Below are 18,835 nucleotides of genomic sequence, written 5' to 3'. Positions count from 1 at the left end.
TTCTAATGTACTGTGCAGTGGGAGATGACCCCGTTTCTTTCCACTGCCACTAAACTGCTAAGCTTTCAGCACTTCCTTTTTTTTCTAACTGGAACAAGTCGGTTGTTAAGGATGCAAATGTCTTACTCGGGTGACATAGGAGGCTTCACCTTTCCCATGAACTGGAACTCTGGGCCCAAGAGGATATGTAACCAGTGTGATCCAAAGCTTGAGTACAGTGACAAATCTTCCTTTAGAACTTTAAAACATTTGTTGTTAAAAATTTTAAGTGGCGTGATAGCATTTTGACAATGGTTGAAGCTTATGTGTTCTTTTAAAACAACGAATTATTTGGGGGAGAAAAGGGAATGAAAACATAAAGTTAGTCAATGGCACTACCTTGTTTTTCTTCTGCTTTAAAGTAAATTAAAGTGTGCATAACTTTTAAATTAATCACAGAATGTCAGAGTGGAAAAAGTCCTCCTTAGGCCAACCTTCACTAGAGTACGAATTCCATCTTCAACATTTGATGTACAATCAAATGATTCTACATGGTTTGACACCTGATGCCTCTGGTTCTTGATTTACCCATTCTTTTCCCTGATCCTGTGTATTTGGGCTTCCAGCCCCAGCACCCTGCTGAAACTTTTCCCCCTGAAGATCACTAATCACCCTCTGATTACCTTTATTTTTTTTTTATTTTGTTTTTAGCCTCCACCCCCTTGATGTCTCATCGGCCTTTAGCACAGTTGACCATCTCTTACTGCTCAATGCTGAACTCACTAGTTCTTAGCCCAGGGCCTGGCACATAGTAATCATTTCATAAATGTTTTTAATTGGTTGAATACTCTGACTTCCTTTAGCTTCAGAGACATCACATTCTCTCAGTTCCCCTCTGTCTTCACTAATTCCTACACCTCTTTCCAGTTCTTTGATGTGTTTCCCATAGGTCTCTCTTTGGCATTTCTTCATTTCCTTCTCCACAATATACTGTTGTCTAAGTACCCATATCTTTCTGGTGCATGACAATTCAGATTTCCCCATGGGTTAAGCTTTAGAAATTTAGACACTAATAAAAAAAAGTTTTGATTCTAGGTCATAGTTTGTCCACTACAAAATAGACTTTTCTGTGTAGGCACAAGGAAAGTTTATTACCAGTAATGTGCCCTTTGGTACTTTTTAAGCAGGTAAAATGGTGGATTGACCGATTCAAATGATCAGATTCATTTAATAGTAGCAGAGTTACCACTGGAGAATGTATATGCGTACCTGGAGTCTACAGAAAAGCAGCCAAAGAATTCACCTACGTGAAATTGTCTTTGGCCAATTTTTTGGTCTTTCTGATCCAGTCTTTAACTAGCACGATAACAGTAGATCACATTCATATAACATATTATGATTATAACATAATTTTCACATATGCCCTTCATAGCAGCCTTGTAAGGTAGGTTTTCCATTTTTCTCTCCATTTATATGAAGAAACTGAGACAGAGAAAAGTTAAATGTCTTGGTAAAGTTCAAATATATTAAATGGTGCAGCTAGGTCTAGAATCCAGGACTTCTCATTTGAAGTACTACCTTTCCCATTATTCTGTACGCTGGGGTTTTTAACAGTGGAGTCAAGATTGGTACTCCATTACCATTTGTGTAAAGCTACCACATTCACCATATGTAATGTGTCAGGTTGCATAGAAACATCTATCGTGTGTGGATGAAATTTATGGAAGAGATTATCATATGTTTTATGACTTATAAATCATAGGATGAATGAATGGAGAATAAATGAATTAATTAATGATTGGAAGGATGGATAGATGAATGAATGAAGTATTTATTTCGTGTTTACTGTAGCTAGGCACTATGCTAAGTTGGGCCAAGGGTATTATCTAAAGCAAGCTAGCAAGCAAGATCTTTCCCACAAGGAGTGTACTTATACAGTAGTGAGGGAAGTAAGCACATAAAATAGGGAACTAGAAAGTATGGGGACTGGGTGGGTATGTCTGTATGGAAATGTCCAGGAAGGTTTCAGACAAGCAATCAGAGTCCCAGGTGCAGAATCCAAACCCCAGTAGGAGAATGTCAAAGCTGAAATGGGTTTTAAAGATCATCTCGATCCAATATCACTTCACAGATGAGGAAACTGAGTCTCAGACAGTAAAATAATTTGTCCAAGGGCCCAGAGCTATTATGTGCTGTGATGAGAACTCTGGTCCCAGAGCTAGTGCTGTTTCCTCCATACCAGGTTGTCTCTCATCGTTATCCTCATCAAAGACATCAGAACTGGAAAGAAGAGCAATAAGCATTAAGTTTAGAGCCCGCTGTTAAGGCTGCTCGTGTATGAAGTGTTATGATGGAGCAGCGATCCATTATTGAGAAAGACACACTGAGTAACTGATTCTTAGTCCAGAGGAATTATAGTAAAATGATATGGCATTGACATCAAATGGCCCCCTTAGAGATTTCTTCCCTCTGCTTTACTGTCTACCTCAAATAGGGTTCAAATAGGCCTGCAGGCAAAAGTATGGAATTTGGGGTCATTATTTTAGCAGTCATTGAATCCAACTCCTCCATTTTGCAGGTGAGGCAAAGTAGTTAAGAGTTTGCCTTCATTGTCCTTCTCATTTTTAACCGACCCCATCTTTCCTCCTCCATCGACTACCTCATCTCCCCAAGCCTACTTGTCTTGCATAATTACCATCACTCAGGGCTTGGTGCTGCTTTGTTTCCTCTTTCCCACCTAGAAGTTCCTGTTATCTCATTCACCATATGTAGCCTAGGATAAATTGTAATACCTAAGATGTCTCCACTGCCATCCCCTTGGTGATTTCCAATCTAGAACATCTACCTATTACTCATTCTAAAACTAATGCACTTAGAACAAAGGCATTAAAATCCAGTTCTTTTTGGTGTCCATAAAGGCATTCATCTCTTCACTACCACTATGAACCTTTCTTTTGAAATCCAATCACATATTTGAACTCGAGAGAGCTATATTTTTACATTACTCCTTTTTCTAGATTTCTCTGTCAGTTCCCATGTCACTGCTTCATGGAAAAATTACAACTCATTCTTGCCCATGGTAGATTGCAAAGCGGTCCTCAGCTCATCCACCATATCAAGGTAGATGAGGTAGAATGTAGCCCATCCCACGAAAAAGAAAATTCATGGGGAATGGAGTTTTGAAACAGAAGTCATTAAAGAGTAATTTTGCATAGAAGTAGATGAGAATTTCCTCCTGTATGCAGGTTCTTAACCTGGGCCCATAGACCCATAGGCTCTGTGAATAGATATCAGGGGGTCCATAAAACCAGATGGAAACAACATTACAACTTTCTTTTCATTAACCATTGGTTTACTTTGGAAGAATTTTATCTTATACATTTAAAACCATTATTTTAAGAAATATTTCCTAGGCTCCACCAGATTGCCCCAAGCATTCATGACACAAGAAAGGAACCCCTTCTCTGGAGTTTTGAGTGAGGATTTGGTGATGGGGGAAGTAGGAGGCTGGCCCAGTTCTCTAACTGAACTAATGTACTCTTGACCATTCTTGGTGCTGAACAGTGGTAATGCTCCTCTGACTCACTGTTTGAAGCCAGCCGCCCAGAGTGTGTTTTAACACACAATACCAAACTTGTTAGCTCCATTTTTATAACAGCTTCAGAAATTATAACCACACTAATCCCTGTAATCTCTACTTATGAGGCAGCTCATACATTGAATGCTATGTGTAATTTAAAGGTAAACAAACGTACCTGCTACCAGGCAGCTAGGTGGCCTAGTGGACAGAGCACTGAATTTGAAATCAGAAGACTCATCTTCATGAGTTCAAATCTAGCCTCAGACACCTATGTGTGTCCCTGGGCAAGCCACTTAACTCTGTTAGCCTCAGTTTCCTCATCTGTCAAATGAGCTGGAGAAGGAAATGGCAAACCACTATAACATCTTTGCCAAGAAAACCTCCAATGGAGTCATGAAGAGTCAGACACAACTGAAAACAACATCTGCCACCAACAAGACACATCAGTGGCCTCAAAGGTCAGAACTTCAAAGTTAAATGTTCAGAACAAGCTTTGCAAATATCTATTTGTACATTTGTGTAGATTTGTAGATCCCACCCCCTAAAAAGTGTATGCTCCTTGTGGATGAAAACACTTTTGTTTCTGTCTTTGTATCTCCAGTCAGCTATTTGAGTTAATTGTTGAGTTAATTGAATTTACATAAAATGAGATGAGATACCAGAAAGCCATATTGGAAAGAGCACTTGCTCTGGAGTCAAAGAATCCTGGTTCAAATCCTAGCCCTGGAGGTTACTACATGACAGCCTTGGATAAGTCATTTAATCTCTTCTTGGCCTTGATGGCTCCTGAGGCCTCTTTTAATTCTAGATCCATGACACTGTCACAAGGTTTTGGTATTTTTTAATCCACTTCAGTCCAGAGTTTTTATTTACTCATTTGCTTATTCATACAGATGCCCAGGCCCAATGAAATTGTATCATCCTTAAATATTGGAGACATTTTTGCTTTTAAAAATTTACTGGCCTCAAAAAAGTTTTACCATTCTTCATTTTTCCTTATATATCATTTTCTTCTTATTTTTATCACCAAGACAGTGACATTGCAAACTTCTGAATAAAACTGAACCAAGAAAACATGTAGGAGCTGATCACTTAGATGTGGCCCAGGAATGAAGAATCTGTATACTTCAGGATCCTGAGCAATAATACTTAGTCAGGCTTTAATTTGGGGAAATCCATCCTGAATGAATTCACATTCCCCTCAGATCTCTTCATGAAAGTCAGCATGAGCTGCTAGCAGTTGCTCTGATTATGGAGCACTTAGGAATTGGTTTATGGGATATTTAGTTTGTTTCTTTACCATAATCAGAAAATGGAATGCAGGCATTGTAACCTTAGGATTTTTTTCCTGTGATTTGTTTAAATAGTTAGTACTTGGGATGTGATATATAAGGAAGGTAGAAAGGTCAAAATCCTATTTAATTTAATTAATTTGCGCTTACTTGGAAGCCCACCGAGTCAGTGCAAAGGTGTGCTGCAGAGAAAACCAAATCTCAAGTCCTATGAGATCTTGGGAAAGAAGAGGCCCCCTTTGATGAAGGCTTTCCTAGCCTTGGTATTGTATCATTTTAATTATTTGAATAAGCCATTCCAGGCTTTACATTTAATATTGCATGGTACTTCAAAAGCAAGATTAAATAAGACTTGGTGTTTACAAGGAAAACTTATTCTTGAGACCTGAAAAGAAGAAAGTTACAATTCTTTTTATTACTGTTACTACTGTTGTTGTAACAATGTCTTAGAGTATAATGTGTGTTACACTGAAAATAATCCCACCTTTGGCATAATCTACCCCAGATATTAACCTGATGATAATGTTAATGATTGTGTCTAAGGCTTCTGATTGAGAGAACTGCTGCTTATTTTTTCTAAAAAAAACATAAATCACAATTAATATATAGCATTTTTCACCATCATGCACACTAAAACCACACAATGCCTCATCTCCAATGGGAATTTCAATCAGCCTGAACTGATAATAGTGAAAACAGCAAGATATGTTCAGTCAGGCCTTTCAAATAGATGTTTTAATTTAATGTAACCTGTCACTTAAAAGTTTTCAGGTCTGTTTTTTTTAAGCAAGTCCTTTGCTTTGGCATGATACTTAGAATATGAAAAGTTATTGCAATTAGTGGCGTGTATATCCAGATGGACGTGACCAAATAATAGCTTTCAACTTGAAGGATTTTGGCGATCTAGGATATGCCTCTAATGATGTCCCTTCTGTTGAGCGGGGGAAGGGAGAACTTTGCAGATCTTAACACTTTTTAATTGATATCCTTTTTCTGGACTCAACAGTGTGGTCTCTTGTTGTAGAAGATGGGGAATGTAGAGAATTTAGATAATCTAAGGTAGAAATTGGTTCCAAAAAAATAAGTTTTCATGAGTTTGATGTTTTTTTAATATTTCATGCTCCAGTAACCTCCCATTTGCCGCCAAAGTTCCACAGTGAAAACCTTAGCTATAACCTGAGAGTAAATAGTGAACATTGATTTCAGGTTATTGTATAAGAATTTTTTGTTCTATCAAAACTGAATCTTGTTTAAACACCCTGGAAAAGGTTAGATAATTAGATGAACTAAAGTTCTTTCTGCCCTGTGACTTTGAAAATTGTTATTTTGATAAGCATCCATTCAGGAAATTTTAAATATCCGTCATCTACAGTTATTCTTCAAGGTCACAAATTTTTTTTTTTCTGGTAGTGCTACAGTATGGAAAAGAAATATTCTATGTGATATCACTAACCAACCCCCTGCCCCATTCGCCTTCCCATTGATTATGTCTGAATTAGAGCTGTGCTGTCTTTGATCAGAGAGTTTCTCCATTGTAAAATCATTAAACACTTCTCATTAATGATTAGGTGCATGTGAAGTGACCTTTCTTAACTCCATAAAAATAGTTGTAACTAAATGTTAATATATCTGAGCTTTTACTAAAAGCAACTCATGTTTAAAAGCTTACCTATGTACCAGCAAGGTCAGAGTTCATTTTCTCATCTCAGTTTTCAAACTGTTATTTCGAATTATGCATTTCAAACTGAATACTTGTATGTGTGTGTGCCAGCAAGAATGTTTAATCATTGACTTTTTTATTTGATAGATTTTGAAAGCTCATCTGAGTTTTAGTGTTGTTTTTATGCACAACTGTCTTCATTTGGGAGGAAATTTTCTGCTCCCTGGGTATTCAGCCCTTAAGCTTTGATCAGGACTTTTCATGGGCTTGATTGCACACTGCAGCAAACTCTGCTTAAGGGTGGGTTGGTTACAAAAGACTTATTTTGTTTACTTATTTTGGTTAGTATTTAATCCAGAATATTCATCCTACCCCTGTAAGGGGAGTGATGTTTCCTTATCAAAGCGACGTAGCTGTAGAAATTGCTTCCTGGGTATATTTCACGTGAGAATCTATTCATATAGTAACTGAGGGGAGACAAAAGTACATGTGGACTTTATTCTCCCTTCAGAGACTGTGGGCAAACTCCCTAGGCAGTTAGGGTAACAAAGGATTATTTAGCTAAGATGCAGGGCTTGATTTTTCAAACCTAATCATACACACACTCTCCATATCACCACTTCCATATGCCACACATCTGGGTACCCACCTGAATCTCCCACAGTCGAAAAAATGGATTCCTAAGTAAATATCATTCAGCTACATGAGTCTCTGACGCCAAGAAAGCTTCTTTATAAAACGGAGTGGCCAAGATGGTAAAATTTTAATTGAATTTTGGAAAGTAGCAAAATGGGAAAGTGACAATATAGAATCAGACTTCACGCAGGCTCCAGAAGGGATTTATCGAAATCTTTTGAAAGGAAGCCACAGGAAGAAAGCTTGGCTCTGGAGAGCTGGCATCAAAAGTTTATTTAGGAGACATTTTCAATTATGGAAATTCTTGTTCAGGGATTATGGGATTTGACCTACCTATCCTACCTATCTTCGTAGTATATGAATTGTTCTTTTTTCTCTTTCCATTTCCTTTGCTACTTATTTCCATCCCTGCTGACCTGATCATTATTCATCATTTTTGCATTCCAGAGTCCACAATTGTTGGGACATCAAGGATTTGGAACCTGCTAGATATATTCTGAGCAGGAAAAACCCTAAGCATAGAGAGGATGCATTTGGTTTCTTCGAACATATCAGAATCATTTGTTAGTGCTCTAATTTCTAAAGTATAGTTGCATTCTATCCAGCCAGCCTGAATATTTCTTCTACCTTCACTAGGCAACTGTACAAAACAGAGCCTGAAATAGAAATGAGCTAAGTCGCCCATTAGCCCCATATATACTCCAGCGAATAGCAGTTCTCATCAAACCATATGCACGTTTTAGCCGATGGAGGGAAGGCCGACAGCAGATTCAAGTTGGAACTGAAATGATCACTGCCGTATACCTGAGCATTGACACCACTGAGGAATGAGGGCTGGGGGAGGGGCCAGGGAGGAATGGGAAGAGGAAAATAGGTTGTGAAATTTTCTTGGTTTCTTTAAAAGAAGAGTTCTTGGGTTTATTTTTTATTCTGTTTTAAAATTTTTAAAAGGGAGGGAGGGAGGGAGAGAAAGAGAGAGAAGGGAGGGGGGGTGTTGCTAATAGTGAGGAAAATAGACCAGCCAAGGCTTGACTACCTGATCACACTTGAGACCATGAAACAAGTTGTTCTGGGATGTGTGTGTACGTGTGTGTGTGTGTGTATGTGTGTGTTTTCCTGGGGCATGCAAACTGCACATATGTACCCTCAAACATACACACACAGATTTAATAGAGGGCACAAAGGGGAAAGTGGAGGAGCCTGGCCTGTTTTTAATTTGGATCTGTTTGCTTGCATTTAGCACTTAAGGGCTCATGCATTCAGTTTGCTCAAAAGAGTGATCAAGTTTTCCTTGCTCATGCCTCCAATCAGAAATGCATGAAGGGCAGCTGCAGAGATAATACATTTTCCCCAAAGGCTTTGGCTGAGCAAATTAGGTGTCAATGGGGTGCCCGCTCAGGCAGTACTCTCTCTAATTAGTCTCTTGAGCCTAGTTGGTGGCGGGTATGAGATGATCTAATCAATTGGTCTGTGTCTGATGGTACGCGTAGAAATCCTACCCGGCAGAGCTCTCTCCCACAGGTCACTCACCTGCACAGCAGGAAGGCTCACTTTCATTTTTCATCTCTCCTGTCACATGATGCTGACAGTTGGTTTTAAGAAAATTGAATCCAAAAAATATCTAGTTCATAGGGCACCCAGGTCAGAACAAAGTTGCATTATGGGTATCAGGGATCCAATTAATTAATATTTATAGCCAAGGAACACCATGTAGATACTTTCTGAATAAAACTGTTATCAATAATAATCCATTTCATAAAAAATGGATTCCTTTTCTAGAGATAGGTGAAAATGACAAATGGTGATGTCTGTTAATCTTTTGATTGATGTGTGTGTGTGTGTGTGTGTGTGTGTGTGTGTATCTGAGGGGATGGTTCACGTATAAGATTCATGTCTCCTGCTGTGCACTATATCTCAATGGTTGAGAATGTACAAGTGGATGATTTCAATCAGTCTGATATTTTACTTCCCAGACGAGGCAGTGACATCCTTCCCTCATTCCCACCCCACCCCAAATCCTACTCACCAAATATCTGGTCATTCTTAGACTACAAAGAATGTACATATATTCATACACCCAATATTCTCATACACACGAGTAGTTCATCCCACCACCAAAATGACAGCAGCATAAACAATGCTGCACTGTGAACAAACCAAGCGTTTTGACAACTACCTCAACCCTAGAGTCGGGGCTCTTAGCATCATGGCTAAAGTGATGTTCAGTAATGCAATATGGACTAGGGGTGGCTGCTTCCAGTGAAGCTTTCCGTAGGGTAGCATCGACCCTGTCATTGGGTCTTTCCGTGTGCTATGTTGGGTATCAGTTTTTTAAAAAATCAAGGGATGGTTCAAGCAAAGTCATCTTTCAGCATGACAGTATTTTACTGCAAAATTACAATGGACAAAACCGTAGCCCAGAAGTCACTATAGCTCACAGCTGCCAGAACTCAGACACTGATAGGAACAAGCTAAAGAATTCAAAAGGCATAAAAAAATGATTAGCAATAAACTATGTATGTAGCAAAGACGAACTTGTGGAGAACATCCCTCCATTCCAATGTATTTAACTCTCTCAGGTCTTCCCACAGCTTTCTGAATCCAAACTTCAGTAATATATAAAGTACAGTGCTTTTGATGAGCTGGTAACTATGATCACAATAACAAAAAAACCGTTGAGTAAACACCTAGTTCTCTGAGCTTTAATGTGTTAGTCAGTTAAGCCCACAAAGAATTACAGTGACGTAGCTTTTCCTGTCTAGAAGCAGAGACTCATAGAGAGCTGGATACAGTTAGTACCTTTTTTCCTCTCCTCTCACTAACTTTTCTGGCCTCATCACTCAACTGATACGCCCTCCCTCCAAAGTGATAAACGCTCTGTTAATTTCCATATCCATTGACACCTTCTTAGTTCTGGACCTTATTGATCTACATGGAGCATTTGATACTGGTGACAACCTCTCCTCTGGATTCTTTTCCTTGACCACTCTCTCCTGGTTCTCCTCTTAACCTATCCGGTTACTCCATCTCAATCTCCTTTGCCAGATGACTTACCATCTTGACCCCTGTGTATTAGTTCTGTGTTGAACCCTCTTCTCCTCATTGTCTCTGTTCTCTTTTCCTGCTTTCATCTGCTCCCACAGGTTCAGATCTGATCTCTCTAAAAAGATTACTTCCAGATCTATCTATCTACCTCTAGTCTCTCTTTTAAATTCCAACTCTGTATCACCAACTGCCTGTTGAGCATTTCCAAATGGGAGTCCAGTACACATCTTAAACTCAGTATGTCCAAAAGACCACTCATGATCTTTCTCTCCTTGCTAACTTCTCTGTCTCTCTCGAGAGTACTGCCATCTCTCAATCTCACAACTTCAGAATCATCTTTGATGCTTCCCTCTCATCACCCACCTTACCCAATCATTTCCCAATTCTGGTTGATTTCACTTCCATCTCTTTCCCATATGTTCCCTTCACTTTCCTAATCAGCCACTATCCTAGTTCAGGCCTTTAACCTTAACATAGGCCTTCCTGCCCTATGGCAATAGTCTCCTAATTGAGCTCCTTGGACGCCATCCTTCCTACAGCAGAGTTACAATGCATAGATCTGACCATATCACTGCCCTTCTCAACAATCTCCAGTGAGTCTCTGGACCATAACTACCTCTTTTTGGTACTTAAATGCCCTTCACAATCAGGCTCCAAACTACTTTTTTAGGTGCATTATACATTACCCATCTTACTTTACTCTATGGCCAGCCTTGCTGTAACCCCATGTGTTACAATCCATCTTCTACCTTCAGGTCTTTACCCAGACTATCACTAATCCCTGGAATACACCCCTTCTTCATATCTGATTCATGGAATCCCTGGGTTCCCTTCAAGACTCAGCTCTAAAACCAGCCTATACTGATCCCCAAATATGCTCTTTCCCTTAGAAATCATTCAATCTCTTGGTATATACTCTGTGTCTATATAAAAGTTATTTTATTTACTTCTCTGTGTTCATATGATTTCCCCTCAGATTGTAAGCTCCCTGAGGTTAGACATTATTCCATTTTTGTCTGTGTTCCCCAAGTGCCTAACACAGGGCTTGGCACATGGTTTGCATTATGGTTATCAGAAGGACTCAGTAAATGTGCAGTGAGTCCGGGTCTGTCCATAGAGAGTAGAGCAGTAGCATTAAATAACCTCAAATAGACAGGAACATGGCACTGCCTCCTCAGATAGCACAATTCAGTATTGCATAGCTCTGCACATTCTAAAGGGCAAATCAGTCCTTGCCATCTTCATTACTTGTGATCTAAGTCTGAGACTGCCTGATTGGGGAGCAGAGGCAGGGAAGGGAAGGAAACAGGCATTCATATAATACTTCCTGTGTGCCAGGCAATGGGCTAAATGCTCTTTGCCAAAATTATCTTATTTGATCTTCACGATAACCCTAAGAGGTAGGTGCTATTATCATCCCCATTTTACAGCCAAGGAAACTGAGGTAGAGAGCTGTTAAGTGCTTTGCCTAGAGTTACAGAATTAGTGTCTGAGGCCAGATTTAAACTCAGGTCTTCTTGATTCCAAGCCCAGAGCTCTTTCCCCTGGGCCACCAGCTAGCTGGTATACCTCTACCTGCATACAGATACAAAGAAAGTCACTGTCTGTGGCATGGATGTTATAAAGCAGTTCCCTTATTTACTAAGAGGCAATTTAATTTTAGGAGAGGAGAGCTAAGGGAATGTGCATGTTAGAGGGTAAGGTCAGGGACTACGTTTTATTTCATCTTATATTCCTGGCACGTAGTCTTGTCCAGAGTAAATGCTTAAAAAATACATTTCTTGAAGTAAATTGAAAGAATTGTGTGCAGCATGTCTGGGGTAGAATAGGTTCAGAGCCTTAAGGGACCTTCAAGATCATCTAACTTTCATTTTCAAGATGAGCTGGTTGAGAGCAAGAGAGGGGGATGTAGGAGCTGGCCTAGGTCCCACAGACAGGAAATGTCAGGTCCCCCAACTCCCAAATGCAGGGGCCTTTCCAATCTACCTCACTTCCTTGTATGGCTTTAGGACAAACCGTTGAGTCTCATCTTCATATTCTAAAATGGCTTTTGTGAAAAACCTGTGATTCTGGGAGTTTTCTGAATAGTAGCAGAGTGATGACCACAGAGATCGGAACACGGTGGGATAAAGGGGTGGGGTCAATCACTCTGTTATCTGCTGCAGCTTGGGATGGTTTTGAAGACAGGAATAAATAAATAAATGAATGAATGAATGAATAAAAGCAGCTGTGATTAAATAATTCCAAGCAAGTTAGCAGGTACGACCCTGAAAGCATCAAAACTACAAGGTGGCCAAGTCAGAGCTTGATGGACACAGAGGCACCCCAGACTTCTTAGACTGCTCATACTATCATCTGTGTAAGATGGCTCAGATCCTGAGGAGGAAGCCCTGGGGAAAGGGAGATGTGGGGGAGAAATCAGAGGAGTATGCGCTGAGAGACACCAAGATAGCAGTAATAGAAAAGGGTGAAATGAGTGGCTGATAGGGAAATAGTCTGTTTTCACAATCTCACAACTGTAAAGCTGTGAAATCTAGCACTCTGCCCAGCACCTACTCATCAAGAGGCTGTTTCCATGTTCACTGTCTCTGGGAATGTGGTATCTACAACATCAGACTCAGAGGTGCCTGCCTATGTTTGAGAGAGGCCAGTAATATGGGAGAGATCGGAAACCTGGGAACCAGGAGTTCTAACAAGTCTGTGCTCAGAAGGAAGATGCAACCTCAGGACTTTATGTAGTTCCATCCCTTTGAAAGAAGACAGAGTCCTAACAATATTGCAGTGGCCTCTTATTTCAGAACCTAATTTATGAGGTAGTTTCAAGAGCCCTGATTTTGATAAACAGGAATAACTTACTTGTGTAAATGTTTCATTTGCCCAGCCATGTCCTGCCTGCTAACTTGGGAGTCTCTCCCAAGGCTATGGACCACGTCCTCTTCTCCATCTGTCTCTATACTGATCTTATTACCTAAGTGCTTGGTGGGTAGAAAGATGGTCCTGGAGTCAGAGAGACCAGAGGCTAATCTTAATCACTGTGTAACCCTGAGCAAATCGCTTAACCTCTGTCTGTCTCAGTTTCCTTAACTGGAAAAGGGGGATAAGAACAGCACCTACTACACTGGGTCATTGTAAAAATTAAATGAGATACTATTAGTAAAGCACTTAGCACGGTGTAGGCACTTAATACAGGTTTGCTTCCTTTTCCTTCACTCTTCCAGTGAATTCAATTAAAATATCCATTCAGATGATTCTTAGATCTAGCCCTAACCTTTCTCCTGACCTCCAGTCTTGCATTTCCAGTTGCCTGTAGGACTTCTCAAATTGGATATCCTAGAGACATCTTAATCCTAACATGTACAGAACTGAAGTTATTCTCCCAAACCTTTACCTCTTCCCTTCCCCCTCCCCCCATCCTCCCAAGTCACTGAGGCTCCCAAGTCAAATGCCATCCTCAGCTCCTTCACATTCACCTCTACATACCCAATCTGTTGGCAGGGCCTGTCATCTTTACTTTTGCCCTCTCTCCCATATATATACCCCCACCCCAGGCCTCTTCTTTGACATAGCAGACACTCTGGGGCAGACCATGCAGTGGTGTTCTAGTTCATTTCCCTAGCTTCATTTTCTCTCCTCTCTAATCTGTCTTACACTTAGCTACCAAAGTGATCTGCCTAAAGCATAGCACTAAGTAACCTCCTCATTTCCATACTCAGTAAACTCCAGTGTCTTCCTGTTTTTTCTAGGATCAAATATCAAATCCTCCATTTGGCTTTCAAAACCCTTTACAACCTGGGTCCTTCCTACTTTCCAGTCTTCTTACACTTTACTGTCTTCCACATATGCCATGATCCAGTAACACAGCCGTTCTTGCTTTTTCCAGCACATCTTCCAACTTTTCACTGTCCGAGTCCCCTTTGTCCGGTCTACTCTCCCAACTCACCTCCAGTTCACAGCTTCCTATAAGACTCAGCTCATATCAAACCTTCTGCAAGGATTCTTTGTTTGTTCCTTTAATGCTTATTTCCCTCTGAAATTGCTTACAGTTTACCCCCTATAGATCTTGTATGGATATACCTCTTTGCCTGTTGTCTCGCTCATCAGACTGTGAGCTCCTTCAGAGCAGGGACTGTCTTTTGCCTTTCTGTGTATCCCAAGCAGTTAGCAAAGTGCCGGGCACATAGTAGGCACTTGATAATTTTTTGTTAACTTGTTGCTTGATTTACCCACGTTACTGATCCTTTGGAAATATTCCAGAGATAAAGATAATTAACTAAGGGATTATGGGACATGGGGGTGGGGTAAGAAGGAACATTCTGTCTCCTTGATCTGTTTGGCTGAAAGTATTTACCTTATTAATCACTGGAGGCACCTACTAGCTATTTAATCCAAGTGGGGTGTGATTTTTTTCTTTAGTTGTGGGTCGTATTTGTTTGTTGATTCGTTAGGTTTTGGTTTGGGTTTTGCAACACAGATGATATTGGCAGGTTTTGGACTGATCCTTTGTATGATCCCAAAATACTAAATGCTTTTAACCGGCGAGCACATGCTACTTACACTAATTTGGAGAAGGAACGTTGCTGAGCTTCTTTCTCTCTGAGTGATCCAAGGGTACATGGAATTAGAGTAAGACGGGGAAAAAGAGAAAATAAGATCATCTGTTTATCATATTATACTAAGAGGGTAGGTTCAGACTGGATCTACTGCCCTAACTTTGTGCTGAGTTGTAGTGGAAATAGGTGGCTCTACTTTGGAGTGACGTTTTTTTAACTTGTCATACAATTTGGGGAGCATGAAAGGGTGCAAGGTTTGGGAGTTTTATTTTGGTTTTGGGTTGTTTGTTTTTGTGTTCTTTCACAATTTGCATTTCTTTTTTTTCTTCCAGGATTAAGTTGTCATCATTCTGGGGAGAAGAAAATCTAATGAAGAGGCCAATAATATGAAGCGAATCATGGTTCAGTTTCCTTTCTCTCTCCCCATGGTGGATTTTGTTCAGAAGAAAACTGAAGCTGGCAAGACCCTATTTTCCCTGCAATTTATTTAAAACCTTGCACGCATTCGGATACCTTGTGATTTCAGAGAACTATGTGAAGATTAAGCTTTGCTTACTGATACATGGCATGTATTCTTTCCAGTCTTTTGTGTTGGATTTTGTTTGATTTTCCACTGCGGTGCGGCATCGTTGTAAAGGTTTTTATGCTTTCACCAGCAAGGTCTTAAATACATTAAGACAACACATTTGGTGTTCACACTTCTCCAGTAATGTCTGTACATAAAAGCCACGGAGTGGCATAAAAGAATGTGTGTTTTCTTTGAGAATAGTTCAACCAGTAGGAAGGCCATTTTTAGCTAGAGCAAACCCATATTCTCTGACTGACTGACAAGGACAGTCCCTGGTCATGATGCCATCGAAATTTTATTTACTTCTTGAGAATCTTTGCATATAGGTCTGATTTTTTTTAATCCATGGAAATAATTGCACATTTATTTAGCACATCAGAATTTGGTTACAGTTCTTAAATTACATAGCATGCCAGTCATCAGAATAGATTGAAAATGAGAACAGGGCTGGGGGCTGGGTGGGGGAGGGGGTGGGAAAAACAGGCAAACAAGATATATGAACAGAGACAGTAAATAATTAATTGGTTAATTAATATTTGGCCTTTGGAGATCAAAGTAACTTTTTGGGTTTCATGGATATTGTCTGCACTTGTTTTTTTTTCCCCACATTGTCTCATCTTTTGGTATTTCCTAAAGGAAAAAAAAAGTTTATAGCACTAGGGTGTAGAAAAACTGTATTTGCTGAATGAGCCATTAAAGCAATCTTTGCTTGTTAGCTTTAGAAAAAAACAAAATGTAAAACTGTCCACAGGTGAGTTTGCTCTCTTGAATTCTTCCAGTTCCATTCTGTCTTCATTTCAACAAGATTGTTGAACACCCCTCAGACGAGCTGCCGGATCAGATTTCGCACATTTTAGAAATGATGCAGAAGCATCATTTAGAAATTCCCTTGTTTGGGAATATGAGGGAAACTTGGGGAAGGAGGAGAAAATGTAAAATTAGAAGCAGAAGGGAGCGGGAAGCATCTGATTTTCTTGGATCTGGAATGAATGGTGCCTGAATGCAAGAAAACTAGGAGTGTGTGTGGAGCTCGCTGTTGCATCATAAGCAACGTGGAACCCAAGGAATACTTCATTCACATCCCCAGGACACAGCTTCCCATGGAAACATCAGACTATACGTTGGCTCAGTCTTACTATTTTCCTCTTGATTTTCCATTGATTATGGCTACAATGAGGGAAGTCTATCCAAGTTGACCCATACTCGATCTTAGCTTTTTTCCCTGCATTCAGAACACAGCAGAGCAAGGAAGCTGAATTCACAGGCCTCAGAATTATATGCACCGTTAGAATGTGATGTCACTGCTTAAATACATTTACATCATGGGTGCTCTGAGGGTTCAACATTGATTGTGGAGTACCTGCTATTTGACATTTAAGGAAGGCAAAACATTTACCCAACAACAGAATGTTCACCATTTGCTCCCAGATCTGTCCCATTCTTTTTTCGTACAGTTCTACCAAATTTAAAGTATTTTGCAGCATTTTGAGCCTTTGAAATGTTTTGTTTTAAAACTAATTGATATTAGAATTTTTTAAAAGGAAATTACACTCTCAGTCTCAAACATCCTTTTCCCAGGTTTGTTCCAGAGCCTCTGTTCCATTTGGGTGAGAGAGAGATCTTTATCCGGTGATTAGAATGGATGATTACAATTTTCTCTTTTAAAAGTCCTACAGTTGTTGACGAGAAGAGGAAGAAAACCCTGAAAACATTTACTATAACAAAGGTTCACATTAGGGACAAGGGGGCCTTTTCATTGGTATGTGTCACTTGTTCAATGACAAGTTCTCTAGGAAAGCCAGAAAGTGAATTTGTACTATTGAATGAAGAAATCTGCTGGTCTGACTTGGAAATAAACTGCCGAGGGAGTTAGTTGCCTTTCAGGGAGGTTTCTAGGCCTTCTACTTTGCCATCCATGGTATAAAGCCAAAGATTTGGCCAGCTCTCTCCTCCATTCTCATTCCCATTCCCTTCTTTTCTCCCCTTCTTGTTTGAATTAGCCCCAGAAATTGTGTTGCATTTCTTCAGTTGAGGAAGGACTAGAACGTTGGGCAAGTTTATTTTCCTATAAAAGAATAACTTGAAATCAAAGAGCTGGGTTAGTTCGAATGCCTAAGCACTGTGATTGTATCAACATCGCATCACTGCAGAGAGTTCTGAAGCAGGGTTTGGGATTCGATTTCCATTTTCTTTTGAAAAGAAACACTCTGGTTAGCAATACTTCTGCACACATAACAAGAAAACTTTTTTTTGCAAAGGAAAGATCTGCAAAACTTACCAGGGGAGGTAGGGGGAAAGACAGCTGTCAGTCCTTCAATAGGAAGGGTGAGAGATATTTCTACCTCCCATGAGTGATGAGAAGGTTCGGGGGTGACATCTCCCCCAGGTATTGGTAGAGGACGCAGGCCTCTTGGCATTCTCTGTATGCACATGACTGAAAGTATAGTCCACATTCTGTGTTATGCTTCTTTACTAAATACCTATTTGTGAGTATTCTTGATTTTGTAATCTGTTACTTAAGAAGATGTGTAGGCTGTACATACTTGGGGAGAAGGCTGGCTCCCCTTCGAAATAGAAATGCGCTGCTTCATTACACAGAAGCCTCTTTCCTGCCTGGTGGGTGATGGTAACCTTGTATGTCACCATTTTGCAATTCTCTCTCTCTCTCTTTCTCTCTCTCTCTCTCTCTCTCTCTCTCTCTCTCTCTCTCTCTCTCTCTCTCTCTCTCTGTCTCTCTCTCTGTCTCTCTCTCTCTCTCTCTCTCTCTCTCTCTCTCTCTCTCTCTCTCTCACACGCGCGCACACACACACACACACCAAAAAATAAAATAAATAAGAAAGCAATGTCCCTCTACCTCCCCCACCCATTCACTCACCCACCCAAGTGTATTTTAGTGGCACATACAAGGTCTACATTCTCTAGCGGGAAGTGTTTTTTGTTGATTTTTTTTTGTTTTTGTTCTTTAACTTTTAGTGTTTGGATGATACACTATGCTGTGTATTTTGTAAAAGGGCACAAGATGAAGGTGGCCATGTCATTCAGATAAAAAAAAGGACGATTTCTTCACAATGACAGCCTCGTAAGCAGAATGGTATAATCCATGTTGCATTCTTTGTTACAACTTGTACTTTGTCTGTATTATGAGAGATGTAATGGTTTGTCAGCTGTAACTTGTTTCCTTGTAACATGATATGGAATAAAGTGTAGCCGAATCTCCCTATATCTTCTCCTATGGATGCATCATAAGGTTATGTACCCAGACACACACACACACACACGCACGAGATTAATCATCCTGCAAGCTTTTATTAAGTGCCTACTGTGTGCCAGACACTATGTTACCCATTGGAGATACAAAAACAAATAGGAAACAGCCTCAGCTTTCACAGAGTTTAATAAGTATATAACTTGTATTTTTTTTCTTTTTTTAAGTGCAACGATAACCACATACTCCCTTCTCCACCCCTCCACCCCCCAAAAAACTGAACTTTGTAGTACTGGACCAAACAGAAAAAAATTAAATGG

General features: G+C 40.0%; 1 protein-coding gene across 3 annotated transcripts in view; it reads left to right on the top strand.

Moving 5' to 3' along the window:
- CDK14 (cyclin dependent kinase 14) overlaps positions 1-18,530 on the top strand; it is a 678,242-nt gene extending 659,712 nt beyond the window's left edge. For all 3 annotated transcript variants that reach the window (XM_072651519.1, XM_072651521.1, XM_072651520.1), the window contains one exon: positions 15,075-18,530. The gene's annotated coding sequence lies outside the window, so the exon portion shown is untranslated. The remainder of the gene's footprint in view (positions 1-15,074) is intronic.
- Positions 18,531-18,835: the final 305 nt, after the last annotated feature.

This window comes from Notamacropus eugenii, chromosome 3, assembly GCF_028372415.1.
Source record: "Notamacropus eugenii isolate mMacEug1 chromosome 3, mMacEug1.pri_v2, whole genome shotgun sequence".
NCBI classification, from domain to species: Eukaryota; Metazoa; Chordata; class Mammalia; order Diprotodontia; family Macropodidae; genus Notamacropus; species Notamacropus eugenii.
This window is presented reverse-complemented; position numbering and strand designations above follow the sequence as displayed.